We start from the raw sequence: 4,808 nt of genomic DNA on the forward strand, positions 1-4,808 counted from the left end.
GAGCATTTTCATCATCGGGATGACCTTTGACCCTGACACTCGCCTCTCTTCAGACAACTCCACTGTAGCTTGATGGAAAGGAGCAAGCACAAGAAGTGCTTCTCCTATGATGTTATACTCATCAGCTGTAAGTGGAGTTAAATCTGTTTTAAGAGAGGCCAGAGATACCCACACTGGTTCCCTCATCATGTAGCCTTGACAGCATTTCATAAGTGCTGTTCCAGCGTGTTGGCACCTCATTGATGAGTTTCAGGGTTGGTCGTCCCATCTGCTGCTGCACTTGAGCAAGCTTCTCCTTGGCTGTAGTGCTTGATCTAAAGTATGTGACAATGTGCCTAGCTTTGTGTCTGATGGATGTAAGTGTGGGGATCTGATCGCATGATTTCCTAACTAATAAATTGAGACTATGTGCAATGCAAATTGAGTGTCGAATTTGGAGCTGTCTAGTGGATGCTATCATGTTGGGTGCTGCGTCAGTCACGGCCCAGTCCTCCATCATGCCCCTTTTGACTTGGGCCGAATTGTCGGCAGTGTGACTTTGTGGAAAGTATTGCACTCCCAACACAGATGTACACAACTGCAAATTCTCATTTATGTAGTGACAGGTGAGCGCCAAGTAAGCCTCCATGTTGACAGATGTCCACATGTCAGCTGTTTTACTCACTGCCACAGCTTGCTGTACTTCCATTTTCATTCGCTCCCTTTCCATCCGCATACTTTGAGGCCACCATTTGTTTGATGCTCTGAAAATTACACCAAGTCAAACCGAAAGCAAATCAATATATTTAAATTCAAGATTAAACAAATTGGATATATCAACTACTACTTTAGATCATTTCCACACAAACCTTTCTGGTTGGCAAAACATATGAGGGCTCAAGGACCTGAATCAGTTCCCTGAACCCTTCATTCTCAACAACGCTGAGGGGCTGGCAGTCCTTGACAATGAAATTCACAAGCGCCTCATCCAGGAACTGCTTCCTGGAAGCTTGATGGTTAAAAATTAGGTAAAGAATAAATTAATAGTAATTAATTATCAATAAAACAACTGTGAGTAAGTTGTAGAATGGCTGTATACCTGAGTTGATCCTGGGTGTATCTTGGACTTCATTTTCATGCCTAGCCCTATAATGCCTCAGCATTGAGGAGGTGCTTTTATTTAGGTAAGACAGTTCTGTCGCACAAATGCGACATTTAACCTGCAGAAAATAATATGAATGAATAGTAAACTAAGAGTCACTTTGAAATTAATTTGAATTCAGATAGATCAAGTGGAAACTCCGAGAGGAACACGATGAAAATACCTTCTTTTCCGATACGAGATCAAAATGGTCCCACACGGCGGAAATCTTTCTTTTGGCCTGTGGCTGCTCCATAGTTCGTGATGACTTAGTCGATTTACCGAAAAAAATCAGAGATTCTTTTGGCAGATGCATCCCGTTGACAGATACGCTTCCTTATAAACACAATTTGGCGCGTCAATGTCAGTTCGAAACAGTACCTGTATCGGTCACGTGACTTCCTGAATGCGATACGTGCACCGACACGGGGTTTGCTCTGTGAGCTCGACGCATGCGCCGACGCATCGGTGTTTCCCGACCCATCACTAGTAGGTAGGCAAAAGAACTTCAGGTTACAAGAAATCGTAAGTGCATTTCCTTCCAAAACCAACAGCTAAGAGCATAACTAGTGCTTGAGTAGGAGTGCAATAAGTTAGGTACCAAAACAAAAAAGAAAAAGAAGACAATTTAGAAAACAAATTAGTGCATCAGAAAAGCACGAGCTAGGACAAAATAGGTGATGTCCTACGAGGGCGGATCCGGGTAGTGTCTCTTGAAGAGATAGGTTTTCAGCCTGCGGCGGAAGATGGGCAGCGACTCAGCTGTCCTGACATCAGTCGGGAGATCATTCCACCACTGAGGTGCCAGAACAGTGAAAAACCGTGACCGTGTCAATCGAGCGCAGGGGCCACAGAGCGACGGGGCAGCCAGCCCGCCTGGAGGCAGCCGAGCGAAGTGGTCAGGCGAGGGTGTAGGGCTTGACCATAGCCTGGAGGTACGAAGGAGCTGTTCCTTTCACTGCCCTGTAGGCTAGCACCAGAGTCTGATGCAAGCAGCTACAGGGAGCCAGTGTAGAGAACGGAGAAGGATAGTCGTGTGGGAGAACTTGGGGAGGTTGAAAACCAGACGAGCAGCAGCTTTCTGAACAAGTTCCAGAGGTCTGAATGCAGAAGCCGGCACCAGCAAGAAGCAGGTCATTCACATACTGGAGGAGCACAGTGTCTTCGCCGAGGGGGAGGCCGAGAAGCTCTTTCTTCAATGCTTCATTAAACAGGGCATCCTGTATGTGTAGCGTTGTCCGCCATACGTAAACGCGAATAGCTCCTATGAGTCAGGGTGTAGGGGCAGACAGAAGAATGCATTGGCCAGATCTATAACTGTAAAATACTTATGGCTTGGCGTGATGTTACTGAGTGCCACATAGGGATTTGGAACAACACCTGGATGAGTCTCTGGATGAGATGGTGAACCATTGTCCAGCCTTTGTTTCCTGCTTTGGGGACTGGAAGAATGGGGGTGTTCCATGGGGAAGCGGAGAATTGTAAAACTTTGGCCTAGACCAAGCCCTTAATGGTGGACCTTAAACCTTCCAATTGCTCCTCTTTCAGTCTGTATTGGGGGAGCCAGACAGCTGCAGTGTCTGGTGGAACTTTGACACAGTGTTGTTTGGTGTAACCCACATCATAGTTGCACCTGTACCACCATTAGATCAGTAAGAGTTCCATTGATGAGACATTTTAACATGGGGGCCTGGGTTATGGGCATTGGGGAGGGGGTTGGATGCACGGACTCCGGGCCTCGTCAGTAGGGGCCTGGGTTGTACTGATCATCTGCAGGTTGAGCGTACATGGGCACCTGTGGGGTGTATGGGGGCTGCTGCAGTGGGCTCGGATCCAAACAATGAAAACAGATTTGGGTGGGGGGCTGCTGACCCGGTGCTGCTCCTCTTCCTCCCCTGGCTCTTCCGGCATGTCCACGTCCTCTTTGGTTTCGTGGACCGCTCTGGTACGGGGTGGAATACATCGGGGGCTGTGGAACTTTTGGCCCATGTGTCGAGCAATTGGATGGAAAGCTTCAATGCTTCAGCTCGCATCACTATTTATAACCCCAAAAGACCAAGGTGTGAAAAGGGGTTGACCCTAGGTAACTCTGGAAGTTGTAGTTCTCTAGCCTGTTTGTGACAAAGGGATTCCATACCTCCTTGCAGAGTCACACACATGGCCACAGGCTTCAAACCTGTGCAGGCCGCAACATATCCCCCTTTTGGTCTTGAGGCCAGGGTTGCAGCCACAGTCTTCAAGAGCAACATTAGGGCGAATAAGTTACAAGTCCTTATCCACAGTACAAAGTCTTTACAGACAACCGGAGGTTGGATAATTCATGGGTTTGGGAGAATGTTCACAAAACAGCTTAATAAGGCTTTCGACATCTGGGCAGTCAATAAGGCAGTGTCTGGGCAGAATGTCTAGTCACACATTTCCAATAAACACGATGAGTACATGGTAAGAAATAACAACTCGTTTAGTCTTAGGTTGTTGTTGTTGACACAAGGGAGGGCACAACTACAAAATGAAGGGATAGAAAAGAGATAAAGGTCAAGATTGTTGGTTACCTGTAAGTTGAAAAGCTTGGAATGTGTTTAAAAAAAAATAAAAAAAAAGTGTGGTATAGGAGGGGACTGGTTTCTGAAACGCGGTGGAATGTAGGTCAGGGCATCCAGCCTGCCCGCAATACCTGAAGTTGTTTGTGTAGTGTATACGCAATGCCCCAACCACTGAGAAAGAGTCCAAGGCCTGTCCAATTGAGCGGGTGTTCCTGGCTAGACGACAATCTGCTTATCTGTTTCAAGAGATCAGTTGTAAGGCCAGTTGGTTTTGAGGCTGAACCCATCATTTCGATCTCTGTGTTGTGTCTGTCTGGACTGAGATGACATCGTCAGCCACGTGTACAGTGGTTTCCTTTGGCACCTTTATGAACACTGTGTGATTGGGGATGGTCAATTTGGTGGTTGTATCTTAATGGTCATGCGATACTAAGATTTCAGTGGCAGGAGTGCTGATAAGCCACCGATACCCAACTTGTTCAACCCTAGTTTCTGTTCCCTCATCCATGGCATTTCTGTTCGGGATGTCGGTTCTCAACCCACACAAATGATCTGTTAAGTCCCTGATAAAAGGGTTACCGGGGCAGACCCAATGTATTTCTCTGGTGCTGGTGCACATGTTCAGATTAGGGATGAGATAGAGAGAGGGGTCATCATCGTGAACATGGGTGGTGTTTTGAGGTGAACATTATTTTTCCAGAACCCTACATTCAGGATGGTTTTGAGTCGGTGAATGTTCTGACGTTCTATGATGGGTAAATTGAGGATAAAGCCTATTTCTAACTTCTTGGGATTTACGTATATGGGAATTGCACTGCTGAGGCTATAGGCAAGGTGTACTTGTGACATCTGCACAACGGTGGTTGTAGCGGAGCTAAGGATCTTTTCAACCATGTCTAGAGGAACTAAATGGGCTGGAATTTTCCCTCAAACCAAACTGTTCACTGAGGTGCTATGTTCCCTAAGCAAGTCATGCATCAGATCCCTGACCATTCGACCATGTGTTATTTTACCACCTCTGTCCATAAATTCAAGGCATGCACTGTACTATTCAAGATCGATGAATGCATATTCACATCAACTATAGTACCCTGCAACGTTTTCCCCATGTCCAGCAGCTGTTCCTGTTGTAGCAGGAGTTTTGC

The 4,808-nt window shown here is 46.5% G+C and overlaps 1 long non-coding RNA gene across 2 annotated transcripts; it reads right to left on the minus strand.

Moving 5' to 3' along the window:
• Positions 1-664: 664 nt before the first annotated feature.
• On the minus strand, positions 665-1,551 carry LOC142999546 (uncharacterized). 2 transcript variants are annotated; one of them, XR_012963326.1, is made up of 3 exons: positions 1,305-1,551; positions 849-988; positions 665-743 (listed from the first exon to the last, which is right to left on the minus strand). It is a non-coding gene; the product is annotated as an uncharacterized LOC142999546 (long non-coding RNA). The 2 variants fall into 2 exon arrangements; XR_012963325.1 differs by adding an exon at positions 1,079-1,199 and having other exon boundaries at positions 715-988; positions 1,305-1,550.
• Positions 1,552-4,808: the final 3,257 nt, after the last annotated feature.

The sequence above is a fragment of the Genypterus blacodes genome, unplaced genomic scaffold, assembly GCF_046128005.1.
Source record: "Genypterus blacodes isolate CSIRO-AG114 ecotype Tasmania unplaced genomic scaffold, CSIRO-AGI_Gbla_v1 ptg000044l_1, whole genome shotgun sequence".
NCBI lineage: Eukaryota > Metazoa > Chordata > Actinopteri > Ophidiiformes > Ophidiidae > Genypterus > Genypterus blacodes.